Source organism: Rhinolophus sinicus, chromosome 12 (genome assembly GCF_057876585.1).
Source record: "Rhinolophus sinicus isolate RSI-liver-muscle chromosome 12, RSI-T2T, whole genome shotgun sequence".
Taxonomy (NCBI): Eukaryota; Metazoa; Chordata; class Mammalia; order Chiroptera; family Rhinolophidae; genus Rhinolophus; species Rhinolophus sinicus.
In genome coordinates, this window is record NC_142512.1 from 1236485 (window position 1) to 1258363 (window position 21879).

Sequence of the window (21879 nt, forward strand, 5' to 3'; positions counted from 1 at the left end):
CTTGCCGAGTCTCCAAGCCAGCCGCCCGTGAGACATGGTGCTATGAGCCCCCTATCCGTGGTCTGTTGGTGTTCCCTCTTGGCCTCGCCAAATCCTGCATTCTTGTGCGGGCAGAGGGGCTAGAGTCCCCGCAGGACAGGGACAGACAGACAGAACGGGAGGAGGAGTAAGAGGGAGCGAGATGGAAATATGCTCGTATATGTACATGTATGTATCTAGACATACAGAGAGACATGGACAGAGACAGAGAAAGAGGGGGCTGGCACGCGGGGAGAGAGTTCCTGAGCCAGAGCCAGAGCCCAACAGGCACGTCACAGAGCCCGACGGATATGGGGTGGGGGAGGGTGTGAGGGACGCACAGGCGGGCACACGGACTGTTACAGACGCACTGAGGCTGTGTTGAAGTGGCAGCTCCTCCACCGGAGTGTGGTCGTGCCCGGGGCTGGGCTCCGCTAAGGAGGCATTGCCCTGGCGTTGGCAGTCACCATTGAAGCCTCCGGGGCGGGCCGCCAGGGTCTCCGGAGGGCCTGTGGTCTCTGAGCCCCGCCCAGGCACCCGCCCGCGGGAGGAGAGTGGCAGCCCCCAGGCACCCTGGTTGTGAGGGTTGTGCGCCTGCGTGCCTGCTCTGCCCTTGTGGTGGTCTCCCCCGGAGTCGATGGCGCGTGGTGTGTTGGGGTGCTGCTCCCGCCGTCCCCTGGTTTGTCCCGGCTCTTTGTGCCCTGTGTTTCAGGGACACCGTGGCCGGCGGGAAGGGAGGGCTCCTGGCTCTTGTGGGAGACGGGAGGGGCGCGCGGGGGTGTGGGGCGAGGTGCCTGCCAGCGGAGACAGAAGACTCCGGTGGGGCGGGGCGGGTGGGCGTCCCGTTTGCCCGAGGACACGCCGATCCTGTGTGTCGGGTCCCGGGGGCAGGCGCAGGGATGGGCGTGCCCTGGGCTCGGGCCGAGGTGCAAAGCACCGGCACGTCCTGGGATGGAGAGAGCCTGGTGGAGGCCTGCGCCGGCAGGCAGCCCTGGGCTTGGGCGTTGGGGGTTGCGGCGGCGGCAGGGTCGGGGAGCGAGAGGGAGCCCTGCGATGGCGGTGGCGGCGGCGGCGGCGACCGAGACGCGGCTGACTGCTGCAGGCTGACGGCCTGCCTCGGCGAAGAGCACTAAGAAGAGGGAGTGGGGGGGAGCCCTGGCCGACAGGCCTGGTGTGCGGCCGGGGATGCGAGCTTGTAGTGCCGGGCGACTGACCCTCCTCTGGCCAGGGGGACCTTCGGCTGCCTGGGCGGCTGCAGAGGGGCAAAGGGCGGCAGGGGTTCGGAGGGAGCCACGCCGGGGCGGCGGCGCAAAAGGAGAGGCGAGCAAAAGCCTGCAGCTATTCCCAGGCGGTCTCCCATCCAAGTACTAACCAGGCCCCTCCCTGCTTAGCTCCCGAGATCAGAGGAGATCGGGCGCGTTCAGGGTGGTATGGCCGTAGACGCTGGGACCCGGCTCCCCGCGCCCCAAGAGCCTGCTCCCGGCCTGCCTCTGACCGCGCGCCGTGCTGCTGGGCCGCTAGGGTGGCGAGCACGTCTGCCTGAGCGCCTGCCGCCCGCTCCCCGCCTCCTCCGGACGCCGCTGGTGTGGGCGACGGGCTACTCCTGGCCCGCAGCGAGGCCCCTTCGCGCCCCCCAGTGGCTCCACGGGCCTCTGTCACTTCCCTGACTGTGACATATGTCTGGGCGCCCTGGCATCCTGGGCCTCCCCAGGCCCCGAAGGGCTTTCACCCCGCCCCCCTACCCCAACCCCTCTCATCTCCCCCCAGCCCCACAACCGCACACCCCCCTTGCTGCTGTGCTGTCCCCACCTCTCAGGGCCACCGAGGGGGTCGCAGGGTCCTCTCAGTCCCCTCCGGCCCTAGGGACGTGCAACCCAGGCCCTGGCCCTGACCGGACCCATCCACAGGCCCAAAGCCAGGGAGAGCCACCCGCGCCACCAGGGTGCAGCATCTCCAGTCTGCAGCCACCCTTCGTCACAAGCCTTCAGTCTGGGCCCTGGAACCCTCGTCAGCGACCGGAGCCCCGCCCGATGTCCGGTCCCTTCACTGTCTACACGTCACCTCTCCTGACCCAGGGAGGTGAGAGAGAGGATGAGAGAAGGCCAGAGACGGAGCAAGAGAGAGGCGGAGAGAGACAGACGGGGACTGTGGGGACAGACTCGCAGAGAGCACTCTCCAGGCTCTGGGCCTCGCGTGGAGGGGTGCTGCATGGTCATCAGCTGTGACCGCTTGGCCATCAGCTGTTGCCAGTTGGCCACTGGCCACCGGAGGAGCTGCGGTGGCCAAGCTAGGAAGCGCGGATGGTGGACTGCAAATTGCAGAGGGGCGCGGATTGCAGTGGGCCCGCTTGGCGGGTCGACGGGCGGTGTGTCGGTGGGTTGGCAGAGAAGCGGCCGACAGGTTGGGGATCGGGCGGCTCCGGCTTGCCGTGTCTCCGAGCCAGCCGCCCGTGAGACATAGTGCTATGAGCCCCCTATCCGTGGCTCTGTTGGTGTTCCCTCTTGGCCTCGCCATATCCTGCGTTCTTGTGCGGGCAGAGGGACTAGAGTCCCCGCAGGACAGGGACCGACAGAGAGAACGGGAGGAGGAGAAAGAGGGAGCGAGATCGAAATATACACCTATATGTACCTGTATGTACCTAGACATACAGAGAGACATGGACAGAGACAGAGAAAGAGGGGGCTGGCACGCGGGGAGAGAGCTCCTGAGCCAGAGCCAGAGCCCAACAGGCACGTCACAGAGCCAGAGAGACATGGGGTGGGGGAGGGGGGAGGGACGCACAAGCGGGCACACGGACTGGGACAGACGCACTGACGCTGCTTTGAAGTGGCAGCTTCTCAACCGAAGTGTGGTCATGCCCGTGGCTGGGCTCCACTAAGGAGGCAGTGCCCGGGCATTGAAAGTCACCCTTGAAGCCCCCGGGCCGGGCGGGAGGGCCAGTGGGCTCCGAGCCCCGCCCAGGAACCCCCCGCCCCGCGGGAGGAGAGTGGCAGCCCACAGGCACCCTGGTTGAGAGTGTTGTGTGCCTGCGTGCCTGCACTTCCCCTTGTGGTGGTCTCTCCTGGAGTCCGAGGGCGTGCGGTGTGTTGGGGTGCTGCTCCCTCAGTCCCCTGCTTTGTCCCGGCTCTTTGTACCCTGTGTGTTGGGGCCACTGCGGGAAGGGAGGGTTCCTGGCTCTTGTGGGCGATGGGAGGGGGCGCGCGGGGGTGTGGGGAGAGGTGCCTGCCGGCGGAGACACAGGCTCGGCTAACTGCTGCTGGCTGACTGCCTGCCTCAGCGAAGAGGACTAAGAAGAGGGTGTGGGGGTGAGCCCTGGCCGACGGGCCTGGTGTGCGGCCGGGGCTGCCAGCTTGTAGCGCCGGGTGGCTGACCGGCCTCTGGCCAGGGGGAACTTCGGCTGCATGGGCGGCTGCAGAGGGGCAAGGGGCGGCAGGGGTTCGGAGGGAGCCACGCAGGGGCGGCGGCGCAAAAGGAGAGGCGAGCAAAAGCCTACAGGTATTCCCAGGCGGTCTCCCATCCAAGCACTAACCAGGCCCCTCCCTGCTTAGCTCCCGAGATCAGAGGAGATCGGGCGCGTTCAGGGTGGTATGGCCATAGACGATGGGACTCGGCTCCCCGCGCCCCAAGAGCCTGCTCCCGGCCTGCCTCGTGAGCGCCCGCCATGCAGATGCGCGGCTCCGGTGGCGAGCATCGACCTGCTGGCCGGCTCTGCCAGCACCGCGTCCCCCCCCCCCCCCAGTCCGGCTCCCCGCCTCTTCCGAATGCCCCTGGCGTGGGCGGCGGGCTACTCCTGGCCGGCAGCGAGGCCCCTTCGCGCCACCCGAGGCTCCATGGGACACTGCCACTTCCCTGATGGTGCCAGAAGTCGTGGAACTCTGGCATCCTGGGACTCCCCGGACCCAGACCGCCATACACCCCGCCCCCCTACCGCCACCAGGTTTACCAACAACCGCACCCCCAAGGCTGGGGGAGGCCTGCACCAGCAGGCAACCCTGGGCTTGGGAGTTGTGGGAGGACCCCGCGGCGGCGGCTTGGGCGGCTGCGGAGGGGGGGGGCTGCGGCGGCGGCGGCGGCGGCGGCGGCGGCGGCAGCAGCGGCGGCGGGGGACGCGGCGGAGGCGAGGGAGGGTGGGGAGGTAGGCGATGGCAACCGCGAGGATGGCGCCAGGGCGGCGATGGCGGTGGCGACAATGGGGGCTTTGACGGTGGGCGCTGGGGCACGGGGGTCGATGGCGGCGGCGGCGGCGGCGGCGGCGGCGGCGGCGGCGGCGGAGGAGGCCGGGAGAGCAGAGGCGGGAGATTGAGGGAGTATGGCGATGGTGGCGGCGGCGGGCCTGGGGCGGGGGCGGGGGAGATGGCGGTGCAGGAGGCGGGGAGAGCAGAGGAGGGAGATTGAGGGAGTGCGGCAATGGCGGCAGCGGGGGCGGGGGTGGGGAAGAGGGCAGCACTGGCGGCGGGGGTGGGGAGCGCGGTGCTGGCGGCCGAGGGGGGGAGAGCAGAGGAGGGAGTTTGAGGGAGTACGGCGATGGCGGCAGCGGGGGCGGGGAGGGGGCGAGGGCAGCGCTGGCGGAGGGGGTGGGGAGCGCGGTGATCGCGGCGGCGGCGGCGGCGGGAGAAGCGGGGGCTGATCGCGAGCAGCGATGGCGGCGGCGGCGGCGGCGGCGTCGGCTGCGGCGCGGGAGGGTTGCGAGGTCGGCGATGGAGGCGGCGGCAGCGTTGGGGGCTGTGTCGGCGGGCGCTGGGCGCGGGGAGGGTTGGCGCCGGCGGCGGCGGTAGCGGGGAAGAGGGCGGTGCTGGCGGCGGAGGAGGGGAGAGCAGAGGCGGGAGATTGAAGCAGTACAGCCATGGCGGTGGCGAGGGCGGGGGCAGGGGTGAGGTCAGCGCTGGAGGGGGGTGTGGGGAGCGCGGTGATGGCGGCGGATTAGGCGGTGGCGGCGGGGGCGAGGGCAGCGCTGTTGGCGGTGGCGGCGATCGAAGGTCGGCGAAGGGATCGAGATGACAGCCTCCGGGACTGAAGAGGACTGAGAAGAGGGTGTGCGGGGGAGCCCTGGCCGACGGGCCTGGTGTGCGGCCGGGGCTGCCAGCTTGTAGTGCCTGGCGGCTAACCCTCTGCTGGTCAGGGGGGCCTTCGGCTGGCTGGGCGGCTGCAGAGAGGCAAGGGGCGGCAGGGGTTCGGAGGGAGCCACGCCGGGGCCGCGGCGCAAAAGGAGAGGCGAGCAAAAGCCTGCAGCTATTCCCAGGCGGTCTCCCATCCAAGTACTAACCAGGCCCCTCCCTGCTTAGCTCCCGAGATCAGACGAGATCTGGCGCGTGCAGGGTGGTGTGGCCTTAGGCGCTGGGACCCGGCTCCCGGCACTCCAAGAGCCTGCTCCCGACCTGCTTCTGAGCGCACGCCATGCTGCTGGGCCGCTCGGGTGGCGAGCATGTCTGCCCGAGCGCCTCCCGCCAGCTCCCCGCCTCCTCCAGACGCCGCTGGTGTGGGCGACGGGCTCCTCCTGGCCCGCAGCGAGGCCCCTTCGCGCCCCCCAGTGGCTCTAACGGGCCTCTGTCACTTCCCTGACTGTGACATATGTCTGGGCGCCCTGGCATCCTGGGCCTCCCCAGGCCCCGAAGGGCTTTTACCCCGCCCCCCTACCCCAACCCCTCTCATCTCCCCCCAGCCCCACAACCGCACACCCCCCTTGCTGCTGTGCTGTCCCCACCTCTCAGGGCCACCGAGGGGGTCGCAGAGTCCTCTCAGTCCCCTCCACCCTAGGGACGTGCAACCCAGGCCCTGGCCCTGGCCGGCCCCACCCACTGGCCCAAAGCCAGGGAGAGCCACCCGCCACCAGGGGGCAGCACCTCCAGTCTGCCGCCACCCTTCCTCACACAGCCTTCTTTCTGGGTTCTCGCCCCTCGTCAGCGACCGGCGTCCCGCCCGATCACTGTTCACTTCACTGGCTACACGTCACCTCTCCTGACCCAGGGAGGTGAGAGAGAGGATGAGAGAAGGCCAGAGACGGAGCAAGAGAGAGGCGGAGAGAGACAGACGGGGACTGTGCGGACAGACTCGCAGAGAGCACTCTCCAGGCTCTGGGCCTCGCGTGGAGGGGTGCTGCGTGCGGGCTGCATGGATATCAGCTGTGACCGCTTGGCCATCAGCTGTTGCCAGTTGGCCATTGGCCACCGGCAGAGCTGCGGTGGCCAAGCTAGGAAGCGCGGATTGTGGACTGCAAATTGCAGAGGGGCGCGGACTGCAGTTGGCCGGCTTGGTGGGTCGGTAGGTTGGTGGGTCTGTTGGTTGGCAGAGAATCGGCCGGCAGGCTGGGGATCGGGCGGCTCCGGCTTGCCGAGTCTCCAAGCCAGCCGCCCGTGAGACATGGTGCTATGAGCCCCCTATCCGTGGTCTGTTGGTGTTCCCTCTTGGCCTCGCCAAATCCTGCATTCTTGTGCGGGCAGAGGGGCTAGAGTCCCCGCAGGACAGGGACAGACAGACAGAACGGGAGGAGGAGTAAGAGGGAGCGAGATGGAAATATGCTCGTATATGTACATGTATGTATCTAGACATACAGAGAGACATGGACAGAGACAGAGAAAGAGGGGGCTGGCACGCGGGGAGAGAGTTCCTGAGCCAGAGCCAGAGCCCAACAGGCACGTCACAGAGCCCGACGGATATGGGGTGGGGGAGGGTGTGAGGGACGCACAGGCGGGCACACGGACTGTTACAGACGCACTGAGGCTGTGTTGAAGTGGCAGCTCCTCCACCGGAGTGTGGTCGTGCCCGGGGCTGGGCTCCGCTAAGGAGGCATTGCCCTGGCGTTGGCAGTCACCATTGAAGCCTCCGGGGCGGGCCGCCAGGGTCTCCGGAGGGCCTGTGGTCTCTGAGCCCCGCCCAGGCACCCGCCCGCGGGAGGAGAGTGGCAGCCCCCAGGCACCCTGGTTGTGAGGGTTGTGCGCCTGCGTGCCTGCTCTGCCCTTGTGGTGGTCTCCCCCGGAGTCGATGGCGCGTGGTGTGTTGGGGTGCTGCTCCCGCCGTCCCCTGGTTTGTCCCGGCTCTTTGTGCCCTGTGTTTCAGGGACACCGTGGCCGGCGGGAAGGGAGGGCTCCTGGCTCTTGTGGGAGACGGGAGGGGCGCGCGGGGGTGTGGGGCGAGGTGCCTGCCAGCGGAGACAGAAGACTCCGGTGGGGCGGGGCGGGTGGGCGTCCCGTTTGCCCGAGGACACGCCGATCCTGTGTGTCGGGTCCCGGGGGCAGGCGCAGGGATGGGCGTGCCCTGGGCTCGGGCCGAGGTGCAAAGCACCGGCACGTCCTGGGATGGAGAGAGCCTGGTGGAGGCCTGCGCCGGCAGGCAGCCCTGGGCTTGGGCGTTGGGGGTTGCGGCGGCGGCAGGGTCGGGGAGCGAGAGGGAGCCCTGCGATGGCGGTGGCGGCGGCGGCGGCGACCGAGACGCGGCTGACTGCTGCAGGCTGACGGCCTGCCTCGGCGAAGAGCACTAAGAAGAGGGAGTGGGGGGGAGCCCTGGCCGACAGGCCTGGTGTGCGGCCGGGGATGCGAGCTTGTAGTGCCGGGCGACTGACCCTCCTCTGGCCAGGGGGACCTTCGGCTGCCTGGGCGGCTGCAGAGGGGCAAAGGGCGGCAGGGGTTCGGAGGGAGCCACGCCGGGGCGGCGGCGCAAAAGGAGAGGCGAGCAAAAGCCTGCAGCTATTCCCAGGCGGTCTCCCATCCAAGTACTAACCAGGCCCCTCCCTGCTTAGCTCCCGAGATCAGAGGAGATCGGGCGCGTTCAGGGTGGTATGGCCGTAGACGCTGGGACCCGGCTCCCCGCGCCCCAAGAGCCTGCTCCCGGCCTGCCTCTGACCGCGCGCCGTGCTGCTGGGCCGCTAGGGTGGCGAGCACGTCTGCCTGAGCGCCTGCCGCCCGCTCCCCGCCTCCTCCGGACGCCGCTGGTGTGGGCGACGGGCTACTCCTGGCCCGCAGCGAGGCCCCTTCGCGCCCCCCAGTGGCTCCACGGGCCTCTGTCACTTCCCTGACTGTGACATATGTCTGGGCGCCCTGGCATCCTGGGCCTCCCCAGGCCCCGAAGGGCTTTCACCCCGCCCCCCTACCCCAACCCCTCTCATCTCCCCCCAGCCCCACAACCGCACACCCCCCTTGCTGCTGTGCTGTCCCCACCTCTCAGGGCCACCGAGGGGGTCGCAGGGTCCTCTCAGTCCCCTCCGGCCCTAGGGACGTGCAACCCAGGCCCTGGCCCTGACCGGACCCATCCACAGGCCCAAAGCCAGGGAGAGCCACCCGCGCCACCAGGGTGCAGCATCTCCAGTCTGCAGCCACCCTTCGTCACAAGCCTTCAGTCTGGGCCCTGGAACCCTCGTCAGCGACCGGAGCCCCGCCCGATGTCCGGTCCCTTCACTGTCTACACGTCACCTCTCCTGACCCAGGGAGGTGAGAGAGAGGATGAGAGAAGGCCAGAGACGGAGCAAGAGAGAGGCGGAGAGAGACAGACGGGGACTGTGGGGACAGACTCGCAGAGAGCACTCTCCAGGCTCTGGGCCTCGCGTGGAGGGGTGCTGCATGGTCATCAGCTGTGACCGCTTGGCCATCAGCTGTTGCCAGTTGGCCACTGGCCACCGGAGGAGCTGCGGTGGCCAAGCTAGGAAGCGCGGATGGTGGACTGCAAATTGCAGAGGGGCGCGGATTGCAGTGGGCCCGCTTGGCGGGTCGACGGGCGGTGTGTCGGTGGGTTGGCAGAGAAGCGGCCGACAGGTTGGGGATCGGGCGGCTCCGGCTTGCCGTGTCTCCGAGCCAGCCGCCCGTGAGACATAGTGCTATGAGCCCCCTATCCGTGGCTCTGTTGGTGTTCCCTCTTGGCCTCGCCATATCCTGCGTTCTTGTGCGGGCAGAGGGACTAGAGTCCCCGCAGGACAGGGACCGACAGAGAGAACGGGAGGAGGAGAAAGAGGGAGCGAGATCGAAATATACACCTATATGTACCTGTATGTACCTAGACATACAGAGAGACATGGACAGAGACAGAGAAAGAGGGGGCTGGCACGCGGGGAGAGAGCTCCTGAGCCAGAGCCAGAGCCCAACAGGCACGTCACAGAGCCAGAGAGACATGGGGTGGGGGAGGGGGGAGGGACGCACAAGCGGGCACACGGACTGGGACAGACGCACTGACGCTGCTTTGAAGTGGCAGCTTCTCAACCGAAGTGTGGTCATGCCCGTGGCTGGGCTCCACTAAGGAGGCAGTGCCCGGGCATTGAAAGTCACCCTTGAAGCCCCCGGGCCGGGCGGGAGGGCCAGTGGGCTCCGAGCCCCGCCCAGGAACCCCCCGCCCCGCGGGAGGAGAGTGGCAGCCCACAGGCACCCTGGTTGAGAGTGTTGTGTGCCTGCGTGCCTGCACTTCCCCTTGTGGTGGTCTCTCCTGGAGTCCGAGGGCGTGCGGTGTGTTGGGGTGCTGCTCCCTCAGTCCCCTGCTTTGTCCCGGCTCTTTGTACCCTGTGTGTTGGGGCCACTGCGGGAAGGGAGGGTTCCTGGCTCTTGTGGGCGATGGGAGGGGGCGCGCGGGGGTGTGGGGAGAGGTGCCTGCCGGCGGAGACACAGGCTCGGCTAACTGCTGCTGGCTGACTGCCTGCCTCAGCGAAGAGGACTAAGAAGAGGGTGTGGGGGTGAGCCCTGGCCGACGGGCCTGGTGTGCGGCCGGGGCTGCCAGCTTGTAGCGCCGGGTGGCTGACCGGCCTCTGGCCAGGGGGAACTTCGGCTGCATGGGCGGCTGCAGAGGGGCAAGGGGCGGCAGGGGTTCGGAGGGAGCCACGCAGGGGCGGCGGCGCAAAAGGAGAGGCGAGCAAAAGCCTACAGGTATTCCCAGGCGGTCTCCCATCCAAGCACTAACCAGGCCCCTCCCTGCTTAGCTCCCGAGATCAGAGGAGATCGGGCGCGTTCAGGGTGGTATGGCCATAGACGATGGGACTCGGCTCCCCGCGCCCCAAGAGCCTGCTCCCGGCCTGCCTCGTGAGCGCCCGCCATGCAGATGCGCGGCTCCGGTGGCGAGCATCGACCTGCTGGCCGGCTCTGCCAGCACCGCGTCCCCCCCCCCCAGTCCGGCTCCCCGCCTCTTCCGAATGCCCCTGGCGTGGGCGGCGGGCTACTCCTGGCCGGCAGCGAGGCCCCTTCGCGCCACCCGAGGCTCCATGGGACACTGCCACTTCCCTGATGGTGCCAGAAGTCGTGGAACTCTGGCATCCTGGGACTCCCCGGACCCAGACCGCCATACACCCCGCCCCCCTACCGCCACCAGGTTTACCAACAACCGCACCCCCAAGGCTGGGGGAGGCCTGCACCAGCAGGCAACCCTGGGCTTGGGAGTTGTGGGAGGACCCCGCGGCGGCGGCTTGGGCGGCTGCGGAGGGGGGGGGCTGCGGCGGCGGCGGCGGCGGCGGCGGCGGCGGCGGCGGCAGCAGCGGCGGCGGGGGACGCGGCGGAGGCGAGGGAGGGTGGGGAGGTAGGCGATGGCAACCGCGAGGATGGCGCCAGGGCGGCGATGGCGGTGGCGACAATGGGGGCTTTGACGGTGGGCGCTGGGGCACGGGGGTCGATGGCGGCGGCGGCGGCGGCGGCGGCGGCGGCGGCGGCGGCGGAGGAGGCCGGGAGAGCAGAGGCGGGAGATTGAGGGAGTATGGCGATGGTGGCGGCGGCGGGCCTGGGGCGGGGGCGGGGGAGATGGCGGTGCAGGAGGCGGGGAGAGCAGAGGAGGGAGATTGAGGGAGTGCGGCAATGGCGGCAGCGGGGGCGGGGGTGGGGAAGAGGGCAGCACTGGCGGCGGGGGTGGGGAGCGCGGTGCTGGCGGCCGAGGGGGGGAGAGCAGAGGAGGGAGTTTGAGGGAGTACGGCGATGGCGGCAGCGGGGGCGGGGAGGGGGCGAGGGCAGCGCTGGCGGAGGGGGTGGGGAGCGCGGTGATCGCGGCGGCGGCGGCGGGAGAAGCGGGGGCTGATCGCGAGCAGCGATGGCGGCGGCGGCGGCGGCGGCGTCGGCTGCGGCGCGGGAGGGTTGCGAGGTCGGCGATGGAGGCGGCGGCAGCGTTGGGGGCTGTGTCGGCGGGCGCTGGGCGCGGGGAGGGTTGGCGCCGGCGGCGGCGGTAGCGGGGAAGAGGGCGGTGCTGGCGGCGGAGGAGGGGAGAGCAGAGGCGGGAGATTGAAGCAGTACAGCCATGGCGGTGGCGAGGGCGGGGGCAGGGGTGAGGTCAGCGCTGGAGGGGGGTGTGGGGAGCGCGGTGATGGCGGCGGATTAGGCGGTGGCGGCGGGGGCGAGGGCAGCGCTGTTGGCGGTGGCGGCGATCGAAGGTCGGCGAAGGGATCGAGATGACAGCCTCCGGGACTGAAGAGGACTGAGAAGAGGGTGTGCGGGGGAGCCCTGGCCGACGGGCCTGGTGTGCGGCCGGGGCTGCCAGCTTGTAGTGCCTGGCGGCTAACCCTCTGCTGGTCAGGGGGGCCTTCGGCTGGCTGGGCGGCTGCAGAGAGGCAAGGGGCGGCAGGGGTTCGGAGGGAGCCACGCCGGGGCCGCGGCGCAAAAGGAGAGGCGAGCAAAAGCCTGCAGCTATTCCCAGGCGGTCTCCCATCCAAGTACTAACCAGGCCCCTCCCTGCTTAGCTCCCGAGATCAGACGAGATCTGGCGCGTGCAGGGTGGTGTGGCCTTAGGCGCTGGGACCCGGCTCCCGGCACTCCAAGAGCCTGCTCCCGACCTGCTTCTGAGCGCACGCCATGCTGCTGGGCCGCTCGGGTGGCGAGCATGTCTGCCCGAGCGCCTCCCGCCAGCTCCCCGCCTCCTCCAGACGCCGCTGGTGTGGGCGACGGGCTCCTCCTGGCCCGCAGCGAGGCCCCTTCGCGCCCCCCAGTGGCTCTAACGGGCCTCTGTCACTTCCCTGACTGTGACATATGTCTGGGCGCCCTGGCATCCTGGGCCTCCCCAGGCCCCGAAGGGCTTTTACCCCGCCCCCCTACCCCAACCCCTCTCATCTCCCCCCAGCCCCACAACCGCACACCCCCCTTGCTGCTGTGCTGTCCCCACCTCTCAGGGCCACCGAGGGGGTCGCAGAGTCCTCTCAGTCCCCTCCACCCTAGGGACGTGCAACCCAGGCCCTGGCCCTGGCCGGCCCCACCCACTGGCCCAAAGCCAGGGAGAGCCACCCGCCACCAGGGGGCAGCACCTCCAGTCTGCCGCCACCCTTCCTCACACAGCCTTCTTTCTGGGTTCTCGCCCCTCGTCAGCGACCGGCGTCCCGCCCGATCACTGTTCACTTCACTGGCTACACGTCACCTCTCCTGACCCAGGGAGGTGAGAGAGAGGATGAGAGAAGGCCAGAGACGGAGCAAGAGAGAGGCGGAGAGAGACAGACGGGGACTGTGCGGACAGACTCGCAGAGAGCACTCTCCAGGCTCTGGGCCTCGCGTGGAGGGGTGCTGCGTGCGGGCTGCATGGATATCAGCTGTGACCGCTTGGCCATCAGCTGTTGCCAGTTGGCCATTGGCCACCGGCAGAGCTGCGGTGGCCAAGCTAGGAAGCGCGGATTGTGGACTGCAAATTGCAGAGGGGCGCGGACTGCAGTTGGCCGGCTTGGTGGGTCGGTAGGTTGGTGGGTCTGTTGGTTGGCAGAGAATCGGCCGGCAGGCTGGGGATCGGGCGGCTCCGGCTTGCCGAGTCTCCAAGCCAGCCGCCCGTGAGACATGGTGCTATGAGCCCCCTATCCGTGGTCTGTTGGTGTTCCCTCTTGGCCTCGCCAAATCCTGCATTCTTGTGCGGGCAGAGGGGCTAGAGTCCCCGCAGGACAGGGACAGACAGACAGAACGGGAGGAGGAGTAAGAGGGAGCGAGATGGAAATATGCTCGTATATGTACATGTATGTATCTAGACATACAGAGAGACATGGACAGAGACAGAGAAAGAGGGGGCTGGCACGCGGGGAGAGAGTTCCTGAGCCAGAGCCAGAGCCCAACAGGCACGTCACAGAGCCCGACGGATATGGGGTGGGGGAGGGTGTGAGGGACGCACAGGCGGGCACACGGACTGTTACAGACGCACTGAGGCTGTGTTGAAGTGGCAGCTCCTCCACCGGAGTGTGGTCGTGCCCGGGGCTGGGCTCCGCTAAGGAGGCATTGCCCTGGCGTTGGCAGTCACCATTGAAGCCTCCGGGGCGGGCCGCCAGGGTCTCCGGAGGGCCTGTGGTCTCTGAGCCCCGCCCAGGCACCCGCCCGCGGGAGGAGAGTGGCAGCCCCCAGGCACCCTGGTTGTGAGGGTTGTGCGCCTGCGTGCCTGCTCTGCCCTTGTGGTGGTCTCCCCCGGAGTCGATGGCGCGTGGTGTGTTGGGGTGCTGCTCCCGCCGTCCCCTGGTTTGTCCCGGCTCTTTGTGCCCTGTGTTTCAGGGACACCGTGGCCGGCGGGAAGGGAGGGCTCCTGGCTCTTGTGGGAGACGGGAGGGGCGCGCGGGGGTGTGGGGCGAGGTGCCTGCCAGCGGAGACAGAAGACTCCGGTGGGGCGGGGCGGGTGGGCGTCCCGTTTGCCCGAGGACACGCCGATCCTGTGTGTCGGGTCCCGGGGGCAGGCGCAGGGATGGGCGTGCCCTGGGCTCGGGCCGAGGTGCAAAGCACCGGCACGTCCTGGGATGGAGAGAGCCTGGTGGAGGCCTGCGCCGGCAGGCAGCCCTGGGCTTGGGCGTTGGGGGTTGCGGCGGCGGCAGGGTCGGGGAGCGAGAGGGAGCCCTGCGATGGCGGTGGCGGCGGCGGCGGCGACCGAGACGCGGCTGACTGCTGCAGGCTGACGGCCTGCCTCGGCGAAGAGCACTAAGAAGAGGGAGTGGGGGGGAGCCCTGGCCGACAGGCCTGGTGTGCGGCCGGGGATGCGAGCTTGTAGTGCCGGGCGACTGACCCTCCTCTGGCCAGGGGGACCTTCGGCTGCCTGGGCGGCTGCAGAGGGGCAAAGGGCGGCAGGGGTTCGGAGGGAGCCACGCCGGGGCGGCGGCGCAAAAGGAGAGGCGAGCAAAAGCCTGCAGCTATTCCCAGGCGGTCTCCCATCCAAGTACTAACCAGGCCCCTCCCTGCTTAGCTCCCGAGATCAGAGGAGATCGGGCGCGTTCAGGGTGGTATGGCCGTAGACGCTGGGACCCGGCTCCCCGCGCCCCAAGAGCCTGCTCCCGGCCTGCCTCTGACCGCGCGCCGTGCTGCTGGGCCGCTAGGGTGGCGAGCACGTCTGCCTGAGCGCCTGCCGCCCGCTCCCCGCCTCCTCCGGACGCCGCTGGTGTGGGCGACGGGCTACTCCTGGCCCGCAGCGAGGCCCCTTCGCGCCCCCCAGTGGCTCCACGGGCCTCTGTCACTTCCCTGACTGTGACATATGTCTGGGCGCCCTGGCATCCTGGGCCTCCCCAGGCCCCGAAGGGCTTTCACCCCGCCCCCCTACCCCAACCCCTCTCATCTCCCCCCAGCCCCACAACCGCACACCCCCCTTGCTGCTGTGCTGTCCCCACCTCTCAGGGCCACCGAGGGGGTCGCAGGGTCCTCTCAGTCCCCTCCGGCCCTAGGGACGTGCAACCCAGGCCCTGGCCCTGACCGGACCCATCCACAGGCCCAAAGCCAGGGAGAGCCACCCGCGCCACCAGGGTGCAGCATCTCCAGTCTGCAGCCACCCTTCGTCACAAGCCTTCAGTCTGGGCCCTGGAACCCTCGTCAGCGACCGGAGCCCCGCCCGATGTCCGGTCCCTTCACTGTCTACACGTCACCTCTCCTGACCCAGGGAGGTGAGAGAGAGGATGAGAGAAGGCCAGAGACGGAGCAAGAGAGAGGCGGAGAGAGACAGACGGGGACTGTGGGGACAGACTCGCAGAGAGCACTCTCCAGGCTCTGGGCCTCGCGTGGAGGGGTGCTGCTTGGGGGCTGCATGGTCATCAGCTGTGACCGCTTGGCCATCAGCTGTTGCCAGTTGGCCACTGGCCACCGGAGGAGCTGCGGTGGCCAAGCTAGGAAGCGCGGATGGTGGACTGCAAATTGCAGAGGGGCGCGGATTGCAGTGGGCCCGCTTGGCGGGTCGACGGGCGGTGTGTCGGTGGGTTGGCAGAGAAGCGGCCGACAGGTTGGGGATCGGGCGGCTCCGGCTTGCCGTGTCTCCGAGCCAGCCGCCCGTGAGACATAGTGCTATGAGCCCCCTATCCGTGGCTCTGTTGGTGTTCCCTCTTGGCCTCGCCATATCCTGCGTTCTTGTGCGGGCAGAGGGACTAGAGTCCCCGCAGGACAGGGACCGACAGAGAGAACGGGAGGAGGAGAAAGAGGGAGCGAGATCGAAATATACACCTATATGTACCTGTATGTACCTAGACATACAGAGAGACATGGACAGAGACAGAGAAAGAGGGGGCTGGCACGCGGGGAGAGAGCTCCTGAGCCAGAGCCAGAGCCCAACAGGCACGTCACAGAGCCAGAGAGACATGGGGTGGGGGAGGGGGGAGGGACGCACAAGCGGGCACACGGACTGGGACAGACGCACTGACGCTGCTTTGAAGTGGCAGCTTCTCAACCGAAGTGTGGTCATGCCCGTGGCTGGGCTCCACTAAGGAGGCAGTGCCCGGGCATTGAAAGTCACCCTTGAAGCCCCCGGGCTTGGCGGGAGGGCCAGTGGGCTCCGAGCCCCGCCCAGGAACCCCCCGCCCCGCGGGAGGAGAGTGGCAGCCCACAGGCACCCTGGTTGAGAGTGTTGTGTGCCTGCGTGCCTGCACTTCCCCTTGTGGTGGTCTCTCCTGGAGTCCGAGGGCGTGCGGTGTGTTGGGGTGCTGCTCCCTCAGTCCCCTGCTTTGTCCCGGCTCTTTGTACCCTGTGTGTTGGGGCCACTGCGGGAAGGGAGGGTTCCTGGCTCTTGTGGGCGATGGGAGGGGGCGCGCGGGGGTGTGGGGAGAGGTGCCTGCCGGCGGAGACACAGGCTCGGCTAACTGCTGCTGGCTGACTGCCTGCCTCAGCGAAGAGGACTAAGAAGAGGGTGTGGGGGTGAGCCCTGGCCGACGGGCCTGGTGTGCGGCCGGGGCTGCCAGCTTGTAGCGCCGGGTGGCTGACCGGCCTCTGGCCAGGGGGAACTTCGGCTGGATGGGCGGCTGCAGAGGGGCAAGGGGCGGCAGGGGTTCGGAGGGAGCCACGCAGGGGCGGCGGCGCAAAAGGAGAGGCGAGCAAAAGCCTACAGGTATTCCCAGGCGGTCTCCCATCCAAGCACTAACCAGGCCCCTCCCTGCTTAGCTCCCGAGATCAGAGGAGATCGGGCGCGTTCAGGGTGGTATGGCCATAGACGATGGGACTCGGCTCCCCGCGCCCCAAGAGCCTGCTCCCGGCCTGCCTCGTGAGCGCCCGCCATGCAGATGCGCGGCTCCGGTGGCGAGCATCGACCTGCTGGCCGGCTCTGCCAGCACCGCGTCCCCCCCCCCCCCAGTCCGGCTCCCCGCCTCTTCCGAATGCCCCTGGCGTGGGCGGCGGGCTACTCCTGGCCGGCAGCGAGGCCCCTTCGCGCCACCCGAGGCTCCATGGGACACTGCCACTTCCCTGATGGTGCCAGAAGTCGTGGAACTCTGGCATCCTGGGACTCCCCGGACCCAGACCGCCATACACCCCGCCCCCCTACCGCCACCAGGTTTACCAACAACCGCACCCCCAAGGCTGGGGGAGGCCTGCACCAGCAGGCAACCCTGGGCTTGGGAGTTGTGGGAGGACCCCGCGGCGGCGGCTTGGGCGGCTGCGGAGGGGGGGGGCTGCGGCGGCGGCGGCGGCGGCGGCAGCAGCGGCGGCGGGGGACGCGGCGGAGGCGAGGGAGGGTGGGGAGGTAGGCGATGGCAACCGCGAGGATGGCGCCAGGGCGGCGATGGCGGTGGCGACAATGGGGGCTTTGACGGTGGGCGCTGGGGCACGGGGGTCGATGGCGGCGGCGGCGGCGGCGGCGGCGGCGGCGGCGGAGGAGGCCGGGAGAGCAGAGGCGGGAGATTGAGGGAGTATGGCGATGGTGGCGGCGGCGGGCCTGGGGCGGGGGCGGGGGAGATGGCGGTGCAGGAGGCGGGGAGAGCAGAGGAGGGAGATTGAGGGAGTGCGGCAATGGCGGCAGCGGGGGCGGGGGTGGGGAAGAGGGCAGCACTGGCGGCGGGGGTGGGGAGCGCGGTGCTGGCGGCCGAGGGGGGGAGAGCAGAGGAGGGAGTTTGAGGGAGTACGGCGATGGCGGCAGCGGGGGCGGGGAGGGGGCGAGGGCAGCGCTGGCGGAGGGGGTGGGGAGCGCGGTGATCGCGGCGGCGGCGGCGGCGGGAGAAGCGGGGGCTGATCGCGAGCAGCGATGGCGGCGGCGGCGGCGGCGGCGTCGGCTGCGGCGCGGGAGGGTTGCGAGGTCGGCGATGGAGGCGGCGGCAGCGTTGGGGGCTGTGTCGGCGGGCGCTGGGCGCGGGGAGGGTTGGCGCCGGCGGCGGCGGTAGCGGGGAAGAGGGCGGTGCTGGCGGCGGAGGAGGGGAGAGCAGAGGCGGGAGATTGAAGCAGTACAGCCATGGCGGTGGCGAGGGCGGGGGCAGGGGTGAGGTCAGCGCTGGAGGGGGGTGTGGGGAGCGCGGTGATGGCGGCGGATTAGGCGGTGGCGGCGGGGGCGAGGGCAGCGCTGTTGGCGGTGGCGGCGATCGAAGGTCGGCGAAGGGATCGAGATGACAGCCTCCGGGACTGAAGAGGACTGAGAAGAGGGTGTGCGGGGGAGCCCTGGCCGACGGGCCTGGTGTGCGGCGGGGCTGCCAGCTTGTAGTGCCTGGCGGCTAACCCTCTGCTGGTCAGGGGGGCCTTCGGCTGGCTGGGCGGCTGCAGAGAGGCAAGGGGCGGCAGGGGTTCGGAGGGAGCCACGCCGGGGCCGCGGCGCAAAAGGAGAGGCGAGCAAAAGCCTGCAGCTATTCCCAGGCGGTCTCCCATCCAAGTACTAACCAGGCCCGACCCTGCTTAGCTTCCCAGGTCAGACGAGATCTGGCGCGTGCAGGGTGGTATGGCCTTAGGCGGAGGGACCCGGATCCCGGCACTCCAAGAGCCTGCTCCCGACCTGCTTCTGAGCGCGCGCCATGCTGCTGGGCCGCTCGGGTGGCGAGCATGTCTGCCTGAGCGCCTCCCGCCCGCTCCCCGCCTCCTCCGGACTCCGCTGGTGTGGGCGACGGGCGACTCCTGGCCCGCAGCGAGGCCCCTTCGCGCCCCCCAGTGGCTCCACGGGCCTCTGTCACTTCCCTGACTGTGACATATGTCTGGGCGCCCTGGCATCCTGGGACTCCCCAGGCCCCGAAGGGCTTTTACCCCGCCCCCCTACCGCAACCCCTCTCATCTCCCCCCAGCCCCACAACCGCACACCCCCTGGCTGCTGTGCTGTCCCCACCTCTCAGGGCCACCGAGGGGGTCGCAGGGTCCTCTCAGTCCCCTCCACCCTAGGGACGTGCAACCCTGGCCCTGGCCCTGGCCCTGGCCCTGGCCCTGGCCCTGGCCCTGGCCCTGGCCCTGGCCCTGGCCCTGGCCCTGGCCGGCCCCACCCACTGGCCCAAGCCAGGGAGAGCCACCCGCCACCAGGGGGCAGCACCTCCATTCTGCCGCCACCCTTCACACAGCCTTCTTTCTGGGTTCTCGCCCCTCGTCAGCGACCGGTGTCCCGCCCCATCACTGCTCACTTCACTGGATACACGTCACCTCTCCTGACCCAGGGAGGTGAGAGAGAGGATGAGAGAAGGCCAGAGACGGAGCAAGAGAGAGGCGGAGAGAGACAGACGGGGACTGTGGGGACAGACTCGCAGAGAGCACTTTCCAGGCTCTGGGCCTCGCGTGGAGGGGTGCTGCGTGGGGGCTGCATGGACATCAGCTGTGACCGCTTGGCCATCAGCTGTCGCCAGTTGGCCATTGGCCACCGGAGGAGCTGCGGTGGCCAAGCTAGGAAGCGCGGATGGTGGACTCAAATTGCAGAGGGGCGCGGATTGCAGTGGGCCGGCTTGGTGGGTCGACGGGCGGTGTGTCGGTGGCTTGGCAGAGAATCAGCCGGCAGGTTGGGGATCGGGAAGCTCCGGCTTGCCGTGTCTCCAAGCCAGCCGCCCGTGAGACATGGTGCTATAGGCCCCTATCCGTGGCTCTGTTGGTGTTCCTTCTTGGCCTCGCCATATCCTGCGTCCTTTTGCGGGCAGAGGGACTAGAGTCCCCGCAGGACAGGGACCGACAGACAGAACGGGAGGAGGAGTAAGAGGGAGCGAGATCCAAATATACACCTATATGTACCTGTATGTACCTAGACATACAGAGAGACATGGACAGAGACAGAGAAAGAGGGGGCTGGCACGCGGGGAGAGAGCTCCTGAGCGAGAGCCAGAGCCCAACAGGCAAGTCACAGAGCCGGAGAGACATGGGGTGGGGGAGGTGGGAGGGACGCACCAGCGGGAACACGGACTGGGACAGATGCACTGACGCTGCTTTGAAGTGGCAGCTTCTCATCCGAAGTGTGGTCGTGCCCGGGGCTGGGCTCCACTAAGGAGGCAGTCCCCGGGCATTGAAAGTCACCCTTGAAGCCCCCGGGCCGGGCGGGAGGGCCAGTGTGCTCTGAGCCCCGCACAGGAACCTCCCCCCCTCGGGAGGAGAGTGGCAGCCCACAGGCACCCTGGTTGAGAGGGTTGTGTGCCTGCGTGCCTGCACTTCCCCTTGTGGTGGTCTCTCCTGGAGTCCGAGGGCGTGCGGTGTGTTGGGGTGCTGCTCCCTCCTTCCCCTGCTTTGTCCCGGCTCTTTGTACCCTGTGTGTTGGGGCCACCGCGAACGGCGGGAAGGGAGGGTTCCTGGCTCTTGTGGGCGACGGGAGGGGGCGCGCGGGGGTGTTGGGAGAGGTGCCTGCCGGCGGAGACACAGGCTCGGCTAACTGCTGCTGGCTGACTGCCTGCCTCAGCGAAGAGGACTAAGAAGAGGGTGTGGGGGTGAGCCCTGGCCGACGGGCCTGGTGTGCGGCCTGGGCTGCCAGCTTGTAGTGCCGGGTGGCTGACCGCCCCCTGGCCAGTGGGACCTTCGGCTGGATGGGCGACTGCAGAGGGGCAAGGGACGGCAGGGGTTCGGAGGGAGCCACGCCGGGGCGGCGGCACCAAAGGAGAGGGGAGCAAAAGCCTACAGGTATTCCCAGGCGGTCTCCCATCCAAGCACTAACCAGGCCCCTCCCTGCTTAGCTCCCGAGATCAGAGGCGATGGGGCGCGTTCAGGGAGGTATGGCTGTAGACGCTGGGACCCGGCTCCCGGCGCCCCAAGAGCCTGCTCCCGGCCTGCCTCGGGAGCGCGCGCCATGCAGATGCGCCGCTCCGGTGGCGAGCATCGACCCGCTGGCCGGCTCTGCCAGCACCGCGTCCCCCCCCAGTCCGGCTCCCCGCCTCTTCCGAATGGCCCTGGCGTGAGCGGCGGGCTACTCCTGGCCGACAGCGAGGCCCGTTCGCGCCACCCGAGGCTCCATGGGACACTGCCACTTCCCTGATGGTGCCAGAAGTCGTGGGACTCTGGCATCCTGGGACTCCCCGGACCCAGACCGCCATACACCCCGCCCCCATACCGCCACCAGGTTTACCCCCATCCGCACCCCCAAGGCTGGTGGAGGCCTGCACCAGCAGGCAACCCTGGGCTTGGGAGTTGTGGGAGGACCGCGCGGCGGCGGCGGGGCGGCTGCGGAGGGGGCGGCGGCGGCGGCGGCGGCGGCGGCGGCGGCGGCAGCGGCGGCGGGGGACGCGGCGGAGGCAGGGGAGGGTGGGGAGGTAGGCGATGGCAACCGCGAGGATGGCGCCAGGTCGGCGATGGCGGCGGCGACAATGGTGGCTTTGACGGTGGGCGCTGGGGCACAGGGGGCGATGGCGGCGGCGGCGGCGGCGGAGGAGGACTGAGGGCGGTGCTGGCAGCGGAGGCCGGGAGAGCAGAGGCGGGAGATTGAGGGAGTGCGGCGATGGCGGCGGCGGGGACCGGGGAGGGGGCGAGGGCAGCGATGGCGGAGGGGGTGGGGAGCACAGTGATCGCGGCGGCGGCGGGAGAAGCGGAGGCTGATCGTGAGCAGCGATGGCGGCGGCGAGGGCGGGGGCAGGGGTGAGGTCAGCGCTGGAGGGGGGTGTGGGGAGCGCGGTGATGGCGGCGGATTTGGCGGTGGCGGCGGGGGCGAGGGCAGCGCTGGCGGCGGTGGCGGCGACCGAGGGTCGGCGAAGGGATCGAGATGACAGCCTGCGGGACTGAAGAGGACTAAGAAGAGGGTGTGCGGGGGAGCCCTGGCCCACGGGCCTGGTGTGCGGCCGGGGCTGCCAGCTTGTAGTGCCTGGCGGCTAACCCTGTGCTGGTCAGGGGGACCTGCGGCTGGCTGGGCGGCTGCCGAGGGGCAAGGGGCGGCAGGGGTTCGGAGGGAGCCACGCCGGGGCGGCGATGCAAAAGGAGAGGCGAGCAAAAGCCTGCAGCTATTCCCAGGCGGTCTCCCATCCAAGTACTAACCAGGCCCCACCCTGCTTAGCTTCCCAGATCAGACGAGATCTGGCGCGTGCAGGGTGGTATGGCCTTAGGCGCTGGGACCCGGCTCCCGGCACTCCAAGAGCCTGCTCCCGACCTGCCTCTGAGCGCGCGCCATGCTGCTGGGCCGCTCGGGTGGCGAGCATGTCTGCCTGAGCGCCTCCCGCCGGCTCCCCGCCGCTTCCGTACGCCGCTGGTGTGGGCGACGGGCGACTCCTGGCCCGCAGCGAGGCCCCTTCGCGCCCCCCAGTGGCTCCACGGGCCTCTGTCACTTCCCTGACTGTGACATATGTCTGGGCGCCCTGGCATCCTTGGACTCCCCAGGCCCCGAAGGGCTTTTACCCCGCCCCCCTACCCCAACCCCTCTCATCTCCCC

General features: G+C 69.5%; 8 pseudogenes; all 8 read right to left on the reverse strand.

The window, feature by feature from the left end:
• Nucleotides 1–1340: 1340 nt before the first annotated feature.
• On the reverse strand, nt 1341–1460 carry LOC148756404 (5S ribosomal RNA; annotated as a pseudogene).
• Nucleotides 1461–3497: 2037 nt separating this feature from the next.
• LOC148756405 (5S ribosomal RNA) lies at nt 3498–3617 on the reverse strand (annotated as a pseudogene).
• A 1614-nt stretch (nt 3618–5231) lies between these two features.
• On the reverse strand, nt 5232–5351 carry LOC148756406 (5S ribosomal RNA; annotated as a pseudogene).
• Nucleotides 5352–7681: 2330 nt separating this feature from the next.
• LOC148756407 (5S ribosomal RNA) lies at nt 7682–7801 on the reverse strand (annotated as a pseudogene).
• A 2037-nt stretch (nt 7802–9838) lies between these two features.
• LOC148756408 (5S ribosomal RNA) lies at nt 9839–9958 on the reverse strand (annotated as a pseudogene).
• Nucleotides 9959–11572: 1614 nt separating this feature from the next.
• LOC148756409 (5S ribosomal RNA) lies at nt 11573–11692 on the reverse strand (annotated as a pseudogene).
• A 2330-nt stretch (nt 11693–14022) lies between these two features.
• LOC148756410 (5S ribosomal RNA) lies at nt 14023–14142 on the reverse strand (annotated as a pseudogene).
• Nucleotides 14143–16190: 2048 nt separating this feature from the next.
• LOC148756411 (5S ribosomal RNA) lies at nt 16191–16310 on the reverse strand (annotated as a pseudogene).
• Nucleotides 16311–21879: the final 5569 nt, after the last annotated feature.